This window comes from Thermobia domestica, chromosome 5 (assembly GCF_964235325.1).
Source record: "Thermobia domestica chromosome 5, izTheDome1.hap1.1, whole genome shotgun sequence".
NCBI lineage: Eukaryota > Metazoa > Arthropoda > Insecta > Zygentoma > Lepismatidae > Thermobia > Thermobia domestica.
Genome location: NC_137458.1, coordinates 299,683,477 through 299,696,957, shown reverse-complemented (window position 1 = coordinate 299,696,957; position 13,481 = coordinate 299,683,477).

Genomic DNA, 13,481 nt, shown 5'->3' with positions numbered 1-13,481 from the left:
AGGATCGTCAATGAAATCATTTTGAATCAACAGCAAAGAACTTATTTCTACATAAATCCCAATTGCCTACCTAAAATACTCAACCTCCTCTCTTTCTTCTTATCCTATTCTGACATCGCAAAAGGGTTGGTCAAGAATCTTCCAACCTTCGAAGTCTTCGAAATGAATCCTCATATACCTCCTTTGCAGTGACATCGCAAAATTCAAGCATCTTGAAAATTCAATGAAAGGTTGATACTTCGGGAACTTTTGTCCACGAGTGTACAAAGGTGATCTTGTTCTCACAGCCCTAACAAAGTAAAAATTGATCAGTAATGTCCAAAGGATGTACATACAAGGGTCGGGTGATAAGATCTCGGCCCGATCCCCTTCCGAATGTACTACCTTGATGTAATTGATGTCATGTGAAATGTTGATCTTTTATATGTTTAAGCACCAAATTTCACGATTCTACCATGAACGGTTTTTATTTTACAAGTAATTGAATGAACCATGGCGGAGCCAGATGTCAAATTCACCAAAGATGAGTTGCGAGGTGTAATGAAGTTCTTCTTCCTGCAACAGAAGTCGCCCAAGGAAATCCATGGCTGCATGCTAGACATATTGGGTGGACAGTGCACTTCATACTCCACTGTGAAGAAATGGTGTGCGAACTTCAAGCGTGGTGAATTTTCAACAGAAGATGGTGACGGGTGTGGCAGGCCAGTATCAGTGTCAACTACGGAAAAAGTGGACCAGATTCATGACCTGATTTTGAGCAACAGACGGACTTCGCTTCAGGAGATAGCTGACAAAGTGCACATATCCAAAGAACGTGTTGAGTCAATAATCCTTGATCAGTTGGACATGCGCAAGCTTTCTGCGAAATGGATTCCGAAATGTTTGAACGCGGATCAGAAACGCGAACGTGTGAGATCATCGCAGGTGATTTTACGGCATTTTGCGAACTCCAGGGACGATTTTTTGAATCGGCTTGTTACCCAGGATGAAACGTGGTTGCATTAATTTGATCCGGAAACCAAACAGCAGTCATGCGAGTGGCGCCACTCAGGATCTCCCAAAAAATTCAAAGGCCCAAAAAATTCAAAGCACAAAAGTTCGCAGGGATGGTGCTTCGCTCAATATTCTGGGATAAGGATGGTGTTTTGCTCTCAGACTATTTTCCAAAGGGCCAAACCATAACTACAGAGTATTACTGCAGTCTGCTGGCTAAGGTAAAGGACGCTATTAAAGAAAAGAGCCGGGGAAAGATGACACGAGGTGTCTTGTTCTTGCAGGACAATGCTCCCATCCACAAGGCTGGCAGAACAATGGATTTTCTGAGAGACCTAGGGTTTCAGTGCATTGCCCACCCACCTTACTCGCCAGATCTTGCTCCTTCTGATTATTATCTGTTTCCAAAACTCAAAACAGCACTCAAAAGGCAGAAATTTCACAGTGATGAAGAGGTGATAACCTCTGCGGAACAGTTTTTTGCAGACCTTGAGATTTTTTTTTGAGGGGTTGGAGAAGTTGCAGCATCGAAGTGCCAAGTGTGTTGGCCTTCGAGGGGACTATGTTGAATAGCCTCACACTTTCGTGCCTGCAGCTCAAGTCCTTCTGGGTCGAGCCGAGAACTTATCAGCCTACCCTCGTATGTCACAAAAATAGTTATAAACACTAAAGTGGATTTTGTTCATTCTTCACCATAAGCACATTTCTTTTAAAAACTCACCAAAACTAAAATGATTTCTTCATTGTTTAGTGGATAAAAAATATAATGCGTTCAATGAGCACTTGCTAATATTTTTTCCCATTATCTTCTCAATAAGCAATAAGAAAAAACGAATGCTATCATGAAATTACTTCTTTTATCCATTAGATCTGACTGTTTGCAGTAGTGAAATCTAATTTTGTAGTAATGCATAGCAAATTGCAATGGTGTTCAACAAAATACAGAATGACGAGCCGGTACTTTATAACTTCTTCTAATAAAATCACAATACGTTGTCTATGATGTAGAGTGAATAGTATATTTCTTGAAGATTTTATTTATTTTTTATTTACTTATTTCTTAATTGCTTAGGCCTCCACTTCCCCTTGATGTTACCTCTATCTTCAGGACTTATTATATCCTTTGAAGACGTATGGGAAGAATCACAAAAATAGAAAGTTCCTGGTCCTCCAGACTGAGGGTTTTGCGCAGAACTAACAAGCCAAAAAAAAAAAAAAAAAAAAAAAAAACTTTGTTACAAAACCTCAAGATAAGACTGAAGGATATGGATCTAGTATAGTACACGGTCAAGGCAATTAGTAAAAGCAATGAGAGAAAACCTTAGAGTTGCCACATTGAATGTTGGTTGAAACTACACTGAAAAAAAAAAAAAATTATGTAGTTACCAAATATCAATGTAAAATCATTTACCCTTCACTTTGTAAGTTGATATACATTCCTTAGATTAAATTACAAAATTTGCTGTTTTTTTTAAAAAAAATACACTAAATTTATAAGAAAATTTTTTTATTGACAAAAATGTAATTTTACACCATTTCATATTAGTAATTTTACTTTATAGGTGTAAATTGATTTACATAGAGGTTTGGCAAACAGATTGCCACTGTTTCTTTGTAAATTTAGGTATGAATATTTTTTTTTTTTTACAGTGTATGCTTCTTCTAGGATAAATGAACGAAATAGCAAACGAGGTGACAAAGAGCAAGAAAGATGTTGCAAGAGATAAGATGGCAAGAAAAAGGCCAGAAAAGCAAAGGTCAATACATGATGTATTACAGTAGACTAGAAAAAAGAACAGGATAATTTGGCATTGGATTTTAAGCAATAGGAGAAACAAAACAAGAAGTGTTGGAGTTTTTGCAGCAAATAATGACAAAATTAGTAGAATAAGAATGAGGGAAGATTTTGAAATGTAACACTAATAAGGACTTTCGCTCCAACAGAAGAAAAAGATAGGTCTATAGAAGAAAACGAGCACTTTTATGGTGCTACAGAAAAAGAAGTTGAAAATGTACAGAAGTATAATATGCTGATCGTCTTGGGAGACTTCAACGCAAAAATAGAGAAAAAGGATTTTCAGAACAGAACAGCTGGTCAATTCACACCGCAAGAAGAAAGTAACGAAAAATGTAAAAGTAAGTGTTTTGAACATAAAAGTATGCATTTAGGAACATGGGAAGCTCTGTTCAAATGTATATACAAGTAGCTATTTAAATAGATCACGTATTGATAAATAAAAAGTAATTCATTGTCAGTCACAGACACAAGAAGCTATCAGGGATCGAACTATTATACTGATTACTACCTGGATAAAGCTAATATAAGAGGAAGGTTATGTAGCGTACAGAAAATCCAAGAGACAAGCAAGAAAACACGGGGCAAACAGATATATTAAAATATGGTAAAAACGAAATTGCCGGCAGAAACAAGAGACAAGAATAGAAGAACAGAAAAGAATAGATAAAGCATTGAATGAAACCACAGAAGAAGTAATAAGAAAAACAGGGAAGAAGACGAGAAATGGACAATGGTTCGATGTAGAACGTAAAGAAGTAAGAGACATCAAAATGGAAGAAAATATTTAAACAGAATCACTCATACTCGAAGAAGTAGAAATAGTAATTAGAAACCTGAAAAATAACAAATCAAAAGGAGAAGATGGTTTGGTGCCCTATTTAAAATTGGGGGAAGAACAGTACTACAACTGATGCATACATTAATAAATAGGATATAGAATAAAGAAAAAATGCCAGAAGAATGGAAAAGAGGAATGATCTGAGCTGACCTATATTCAAATCAGGGGGAAAACACTTCTCAACTTAGCTTACGAGTATTATCAACAGTAATTGGTAAGAGAGTGAAACATGCAGAAGAATTAATAGAGGAATACCAATGTTGATTTAAGTTCGGAAGAGGCACAACGGACCAGTTATTTATAAGACAAATAATAGAGAAATACTTTCAACATCAAACAAACCTATATGTATAATTTGTAGATTTTAAACAAGTCTTTGATAGTGTCAAAAGAGACGTCCTCTATGTAACCATGAAACAAATGCAATTTCTCTCAAAGCTCATAAGACTATTAAAATGACAGTGCATGAAACAAAAGCGAGGATAAGAATAGACACTAACCAAAGTCAACCGTTTAGTTTTAACACAGCTGTTAGCCAGAGAGATGTTTTCTCAACGAGTCTGTTTATTATATCACTACATAAAGTCATAATGGAAATTGACACAGGAGGAACTACATTCACGAAAGCAGTACAGATATGCGCATATGCAGACGAAGTAGCCACCCTGTTAAAAATACCTTCTGTAAAATCTGAGAAACCGTTTCTCATCTGTGCACCGAGATCTTTCCTTAGAAACAACAGTTTGAAACTCTCATTAATGAGAAATAAAGAAAAGTAGATGAGGTTGTATAAAGCGAAATGAGAAATTGTACTGTTTACTTTCCTTATGAATGGGAATTGCCCAATCTCATTTCTAAGAAAATACTGTCTCGGTGCATAGATAAGAAACGGGTTCTCAAATTTAAGAAATTATTTTTAACAGTGCAAAATATCGAGAACTAGAAAAGATCTGAAAAGAAGCATATATACTACAAAATTAGAAGCAGAGACAGCAAGAAACATATCAAAATTTGGTAAAAGATCATAGAGTGAGAATAGGAGACTTGGAGCTCGAAGAAGTTACTAAGTTTAAATATCTGGGATTGACAATCCAGAAGAAAGTTATTGTAAAGGAACTCTAAATTGACAATATATGAGTCTAGTGACACTAATCGTAACCTATGGCGTTGAGGTATAGGCAATCTCTAAAGCAGATGAAGAAGAATTTAAAATAAGTTTGAAAAGGAAATAATCAGAAAAATATACGGGCCGATACAAGGAAAGAACGTATGAAGGATACAAAATAGCATGGATATGAAAGGATAGTGAAGTACATAAAAGCGGGAAGAATAAGGTAGTTGGGACATGTCAAAAGAAAGGAACAAGATAGAATATCAAAGAGGATACTACATGAGAGAATATATGGAAGGAGATTAATGGGAAGAACGAAGAGAAGATAGGTAGATGATATAACAAAAGATATGGCAGCAATGAGATTGAAAGGATCGAGAAGGAAAATTAATGATAAAAAGAAGTGTATCGTTGCGGAAGTCAAGACCCACCCAGTGCTGTAGAGCTACGTGGTAAGGAAATGGTAAGTTCAAATAATTCTTCGGGTTAGAAAACATTGTGTATTTTTAGACACATAAGACCTAAAAGATGGGTAGTAGGTTAATTCACCATGTTTTAAGCGCATGCCACAGATGTTGAATGGGTGCGCCATTGGTCACACTGCACGTGTCCAAACTGTAGTGTGAACGCCGCCACATAACGCCATTTAAACTTGCTGAGTGTATGTAAGGAGTAGAATGGTTCCCCCAGTGGCCAAGTCTCCCTCCAAATATCTTATATTTTCATATATCAAATAATATATAACTATCCTCTTCGGTATACAAAAAGAAAAAAAAAATCCTGCTTCCCCAAACTTTGTCTTCCCCTTCCTCAAAGAAATTAAAGCTGGTGCAACACGTGCATTTTCACGGGTCGGCAAAATCTGTCGTAACTATATTATTTAAAATAAATATTTCTTGTTGGAAACAGACTTCATGATGATGGTAATTAAATTTACTAAGCTGACATTCTATGTGAATACTACATTCATAAGTCATGTTTTGGTCGCATTTGGTCGCATAAGGTCACATGGACAGTACTAAAGCAAATGGTCAAACAAATCCCAGCATTAATTGCTTGGTCGTTGTCAAATACAAGAACTCAATTCTCAAACAGTAGCGAACACCTGTTCCATTTAGTTTGTTATCACTGTTTTGATATGAAAACTAGTCTTGTCTTTGTCACAAATAAGTTCCTTATCATTGATGATTGTAAATAGTTTTTTTTTTTTTTTTTTTTTTAACAGATGTAGAGGGAAAATCAAGAAATAAAGATAAAAGAACTAGTTTCCACTGGTATTGCAAACTGATAGGCCCTATGTTGAGATTGAAGTTCAATATTGAATCTATAAAACAATTATCATATTTTCTTAGCATGTGTGTGTTTGCTTTATCTTTTTTACTAACATAATAGATTATTATTTAAAGAAAAAACAGAGACAATGAGATTGTATTTGTAGTATTTAGGCCTTTCTGAGTGCGAATGTTCTTTCCCTTCTCTTTCGTTCATGATGGGGTACCATACTTAAAATAATAGGTCTTAAGATTTGTTCTTTCTAGAGAAAGGTGGCCGGCGGCAAATGACCATTGCATGGGGCGGCAAATTGCCTAGGGCCGGTCCTGTGTACTGGTATGTATCTTTTAATGCATCACTCATTTTTGTAGATCTTATACTTTTAAAAACACAGCAAGTTTCCTCTTGGCTATGTGGAAAGCTTACGGGCCTTTAGAACGGAAGACCTGTGTTCGATTTCCGGCGGGAACCTCGTGTGGTTCGGATCCAACGCTAAACTGTATGTAAACGTCTCATATAGCCGCACTGCTCAACGAGACGCTAAACTCACATCAAATTTAATCTAACCTAATCCACAACGGTTTGTAATCTGATGAATCATTTATGTTAACCCTGTACTTCGGGAACTTTTTGAAGAAATCTAGTATTATTTTTATTTTTTATTTTATTTTTTATTTGTTTATTTATTTATTTATTTTGTGTCGGGTAGTTATTTTACCCTTTACTCTACTGCTGACAACACTTTTTGTGGAAGGGATGAATCATCTCAGTTGCTATTTACTCTCCTCTGAATGTAGGTGCGTTGGTTTCGCAAATAACGGCTCTATGTACGAATTACGACGTTTCTTCAGTTCCTGGAAATTTGAATTTCTCCTTTTAATAAGTATAAAAAGAAGTGGGCAAGGCTATCAGTAACATATATATATGTGTGTGTGTCTACTTACTTTCTCCTAACGTAACAGAATTTCCACCATACAGTAGTGACACAATCACACATTAACATATATGCATACATAAAGTGCAGGGTAATGACCCTTCAAGTCATCACTATAATTTTGTTGGCAGTCAGCGCGTACTTGTATAAATTACTAGCAGAATACCCGTTCTTCGCACGGGGAGAATACGTTTCATTTTGGTCATAAAGAGCTGAAGTTTAACGTCCCACGTTTATGGCCTTTAGGCTAAGGGAGACGGATGATTAAGGCAAGTGAATAATGATGGAAGAATTGGTGGAATGAGAAAGTGGGAGGAAACGGGAGTAGCCCGAGAAAACCCACGGGCACGATATTGTCCAGCACAAACTCACTTGACAGGGGATCGAATCAGATACCGCATGCACAAAAGGTAATCGATCTACCACTGAGTTAACATGCCCCCTGAGGTTTCAATATTGAGTTAAATAGATTTAAAACAATAAGAGAGAGAGATTTTTTTTTGAATCAATTTAACGTTCTAAGACAATGTAACATCTTTTTTCTTAACTCTCTATTCAAACCTGAAGACAGGGGTGGATCCAGGATGGACTTCTGGGGGCTGCGGTGGGTTGTAATACTGATACTCAGAGCTACTTTTAAGAGCTCCAAACTCTGGGATGGGTTTTATTTATATTTAAAATAATAAAGTTTCCTCTTCTGGAGGGAGGGGTGGCGATCGCACGGCACCGATCGCCCCCGTGGATCCGCCCCTGTATAAGTGACAGTAGGCTTAATTAAAAATAGAATGCTTGCGAGCAACTAATTTATAATAATAATAATAATAATAATAATAATAATAATAATAATAATAATAATAATAATAATAATAATAATAATAAACATTTAAGTGACTATTAGAATACATGTCTTTCAAGTAAATAAACCGTTTAAAACACAATGCTATTCCATGATTTGATTTCTTAAAATATCAGGAATTTAAGTTAAGAAAGGAAAGAAAATCAAAGAAATGTAGAAAAGAAAAAAAAAAACACTTAAGTATCAGATTGGTCAACAATATTCTTGTTTATTAATGTCAATTTAATAACCGAGCAGCCATTAAAATTTTAAAAGGCTATTTCCTTATTTGTTTAATGTTGTTTCAACGCGAGAATTAACCAAAACTCGTTCTGGATAACGAAAAACCTACCTCACTCCATTTTGTTCCACTTCTTTCAACGCGGGTCATTATAAGAGGGAAAAGTTATTCGTTCTTCTTCTTCTTCTTCTTCTTCTTTTACATCGAAATTCTTCCTCTTTCTTTGTCTTTTTCACAGCACTCCTTTACGCAGCCAGTACTACCCAATGGCAATTGGTAATTTTCCATTCTCATGAGAAAAATAATGACATTTAAAAATGTTTTATTTTTTTTAAAAAATGCAATGTAATCATAAGACGACGAAAATGTGAACTTTTACAATTGCATGGCGTACAGAATAGTTTCTCTAGGATCTCTACAATGAGGTCTAGGATCTCTATCTTTGTTCCAATCTGTGTGCATGTTGGGGGAGAGGGAAAGAATCGTTGTTATCTCATCTCTGGTACGAGAGGTTTCTGGTTCAATCCCAAGTTATGTAAGCTTGCGTTGGACAACATCGTGCCCTAAGGTTACTCGAGGATCTCCCCTTTCCTCGCACATTTTCATTCCACCAAAAATCTTTGATAACACAGCCACACACACACACACACACATTCACACAAAATAAAAGTTCTGTGCATCGGAGACCAGGATATAGATTCGATGTATTTTAGTGCACAGAATTCAAATTTCGAAACCCCAAGACGATCGATCGTGTCCAATTTTGTTTTATGGGCGAAAAACGTATATGCTGTCTTACTTACCAAAATTCGCACCAAAATTCGCTGAAGTTTTTCGTCCATAGAAAAATTGACAGTCGACTGTCGTGGGGTTTCGAAATTTGGATTCTGTGTACTAAAATACATCGAATTCATTCCCTGGGCTCCACTGCACAGAACTTTGTTTTTTATGTGTGTGACTGTGTAATCATTCATCATTAAACTGCCGTCTTTTTTAGGCCTAAAGGGCATGATGGTGGAATATTAAAGATTTTATATCATTTCATGTTGTATCTCAATGTCTCTCGTTGTTACAATCTAATGTTTTTTTTTTCTTTTGCATAATGGACTCTACCCACTGTCGTGGTGTAATAATCTCAGGGCTTATAATCATCTGTCTTTTTTTAGTTTCTTTTTTCAAGAAATTTGTACGAGGGGAACTGGGAGAAATTATAATGTGAGGGGGCTACACTAGGATACCATTTGCGAAATTACGTTCCCTATACGAGAAGAATATCTACCTAGGTAATCATAATTAAATTTAAGTTTACTCCGGAGGGGGATGGGCGGTTGCCTTAATTCTTGCCCCTCGGAAGTAATTCTGATAGAAACACTGTTTAAGTTCATATATGTGTGGGACATCTTTCTGCTTTCCCTAGAGGAAATTGTACTTCAGAATATCGAACATCCAATAGAATTTTTACATTAGTTACAACAAAATTTGAAACTATTTTTTGAAACGTCGCTTATACTTGCCCCTCCCCCTTGGAAACCACAACATGGGCGCCCTTGCCTGCATCCCGTTCAATAAACCCTTATTCATATGTATGCCACCACAGTTTACTAGTTTGTGAAATTCTTATGTTTAGTACCAATGATCGCAGTTGTAGAAGAAATTTCCTTAGATGTATAATAATTTATGTGAGTGATAGTTGTTGCTGTAATCGTGGCAATAAATGTAGATATTGGAATAAGACTATCACGCAGCTACGGTATCATTTATTAACGTATGAGCTGGCAACACTACCTGCACTCTAGTAGAAGAGAGAACCTGCCTGTTAACAAGGGTCACAAGAAAATTTCTCTACAATACATAATGCAGGTGCGCACCCAGGTATTTCTGTTCGGAGGAGTTTAAAGTTTGGCAGGGTCCAATACTTCAAGACACCGTCTATATAGTATTGAAATGGTGTAAATTCTGCACAAGAAAAGACGATAAGTAATTCTCAAATACTGCCACGTATATTCTCAGAAAAAAAATTATAGAACTACATTAATTTCATAATGTGAAATGTAAAATCAAACCTTTATGATATACCACTCATTTCTCTACTAGACAAGTACAGTTTTATAAAGAAAGTGTACAAATGTTAACTATGTAGAGTTACGAAATCTGGTGGCCCCTCCCTCCGCGTGGATGGGCTCCTGTTGCCATTGGTATATCATAGTAATTAATATAATTTCAGCGGGGCGAATTGTTCGATCCTCTCTAAAAGATCTATTCAATGAATTTGTCCTACTATACGTTCACATTGGTCTCTTATAGACTGAGTCCTGAAAAGGGCCGCTAAACACCAAACAAATAATAATAAAGAACTACCAAAATAATAATGCTTTGAGAAAATGTTCTCAAATTGTTGTATTAATCTTAAAAGAAAAACTGACAACGCAATGCAGGTGTGGTAAAAACTTGTACACCTGTTGTATTCAATCTAATAAGTTCTACATTATTGCAAGTGTATAGTGAAAAAAAATCAATCGATCAGATGTGTAGCAATCAATACGATAGAGTTAATTGAGCTGACCATATGAGTGAGTGTAAATCGTTTGTTATTGCTGTTTATTTAAGTTTAGTGTCTCTTTTCAGCATTGAGGCTATATGATACGTGGTCCTGTCAAAGTGTCATGATAAAAAAAAATCGAGGCAAGTAGTACTGACTATAATCAAAAAAATCATTTCAAGCGGTCCAGTCATTTTCTTGTGATGCTAACACAAACAAATCACCTTAATTTTTATTTACAGATTCTTTTCTGTTTTACAATAATAATAATAATAATAATAATAATAATAATAATAATAATAATAATAATAATAATAATAATAATAATAATAATAATAATAATAATAATAATGTAAAGAAAGTTGTAATATTTCAAGTTGCAACGGGACTTTTATTATGAAGATTTTGGTTTCGTTTCTTGTGGTATCTTCTACGAAAGACATAGAAAGAGAGAGTTGAAAAAAAAATCTGATATACTACAACTCGAGAAGAAACCTGCAACTTTCTCGATCGACCTTTGAAGACCCATTAAAATAAGATTGTCCATGTATTTCAAATGCGTTAAAACATTTCTCATTGCAAATGTAAGGGGCACATGTAAAAATTCATCGTCGTACGTGACAAACATGCTGTTCATTGTCTGTTGATATCTTAGGTTTTTTTTTTTTTTTAAAGTTTTAACTTCCTTTCTCTATGTAAGTACTTTTCCTTCTTGCTTTATGGTTTCGTACATGGAGGAAAAGTTGCCAAATAGCTCTCTACAGATGCCATTAAACACATTAGCAACAACTAAACGTACTGTTTACAGCATCGAAAGTGTTGGTATCATGTTCATTTTAATGATTTATTTATTTTTTTATGGACTTTCTTGTGACTGTTTCTCTAGACTATCATAATCTTATTAGGCAAAAACTCATCTCTATCCAATCAATGCAGCATTCGAGGATTCACTTACTTTAACCTACGTGTTCATATGGACATTTCTGCTTTTAGGTCTAAAACGAATCTCTCTTTCTCTGTGCCAAAGAAGTGATGTCTGTCTAGAATGAATATCAGTATATTTGAAATTCAGTTGTGCCATGTAACCTTCCGTAACCTTCATGCAACACTAAACATCATAATCAGTAAGGCACACGTTTTACGTTGACCAGGAAAAAAACAAAGTTATTATATTTTTGTGACACAATCAAATATTGCGGTTCTCACTCTCAAAAAACACTAAAATAAATTAAAAAGATTATGGTTTACTTCGGTAACAACAATATGGATATTTTAGACTTACATGTTATGCAGGGGCGGATCCAGGAGGGGCGATCGGGGCGATCCTTCCCAGAAGAGGAGACTTTCTTATTTTACATATATAAATAAAACCCATCCCAAAGTTTGGAGCCCTTAAAAGTAGCAGTATGACAACCTACCGCCTCTCCCAAGAAGTCGGTCCTGGATCCGCCCCTGATGTTATGTTATGCATAAATATGGACAGCCTTGTAGGACGACTATGCCAATCCGTCCGTCCGTATGTCAACAGGTATCCTTACTCTACCAGCTAATCTGGTGGCTAGCAAGTGAACCTTTTGTTCCATTCCCACTGGGAGAGCCTTTGGAATTTTAACTGTCATCGATGTTCGTGTGTTCGTGTCTCTGTTCTTAAAGATGAATGGGTAGAAAAAGTAAAATAAAGTAAATATAGTCAGAGGCGGATCTAGAAGTAAAAACTGGAGGGCGTCAGCCAGAACCGAGACTATGATAAATGTACCATGAGTTTATCATAAACTTTGAAAAATATAGGGCCATATAATACCTTAAATTACATTAATTACTCAATAAGCCTAGCCCCCCTCGCCCAGGCTAGATCCGCCACTGAATATAGTATAGTGATAATTAAGACATTCAAACTACTGAGGAACGTTCAGTAAATCAGTGAATGAAAAAAAAAGGAGGTAAAATGGTAACAGATAATGAGAAGTGTTTCTTTGGTATGGATTCAGTCTTAAAAAAAAATAAATAAATAAAATAACTTCCATCCTTCACTTACCCGTTTAATGCAACCGGAAGTGGCATCTACTATTTCTGGTTTCAATATTGATCATCATACAGTAAAAGAGGTAATAAACAGGAAGAAATTTCTTTTATATGTGGATACAACATCGCAAGAATAAGTTATATCTCAGCTTTTATTGTTTTCTTCTATTGAAGCCAAGGGGGCATTACAACCAGGGGCGGATCCAGCGGGGGCGATTGTTTCCCCCAGAAGGGAAAACTTTCTTATTTTATATATAAATAAAACTCATCCCAGAGTTTGGAGCTCTTAAAAGTAGCTCCAAGTAGCAGTATTACAACCCACCGCCCCACCAGAAGTCCGTCCTGGATCCGCCCCTGGTTCTGACTCGTGGTAGAGCACTTACCTCTGGTGCATGGGGTACTTTGTTCACTCCGCAGGCAAGTAAGTTTGTGGTGGACAACATCGTGTCCGTGGGTTTCTTCGAGGTACTCCAGTTTCCTCCCATATAATCATTCCACCAATTCTTCCATCATCATTCATTTGCTAAGAACATAATCGTGGGACGTTAAACTTAAAGATTTCATTTCGTTTTCATTTCTCTATGGAAACCAGCAGATGAAAGTAAAGAAAGAAAGAAAGAAACAGTTGAGGTGCTTATTTTAAAAAACAAACATTTTCACTTTTTTTTTTTTTTTTTTAGTTTCACCTTTAACTCTAGATTGCTATCATGCATAAAGTTTAAGTGCAGCAATGTTTTTGCTTACCCCCTCCCCACAATCATATACTTTCCGCCGCCAGAGTGATTCTACAGGTTAGTTGGCCTTGTGAACGATGTGTATGTTCAAATGCGGAATATGTTCAAATGCTAGAGTTTCGTGCGTGTAGAATTTAAGTACCAGTAATAATAGATAGTAGTAA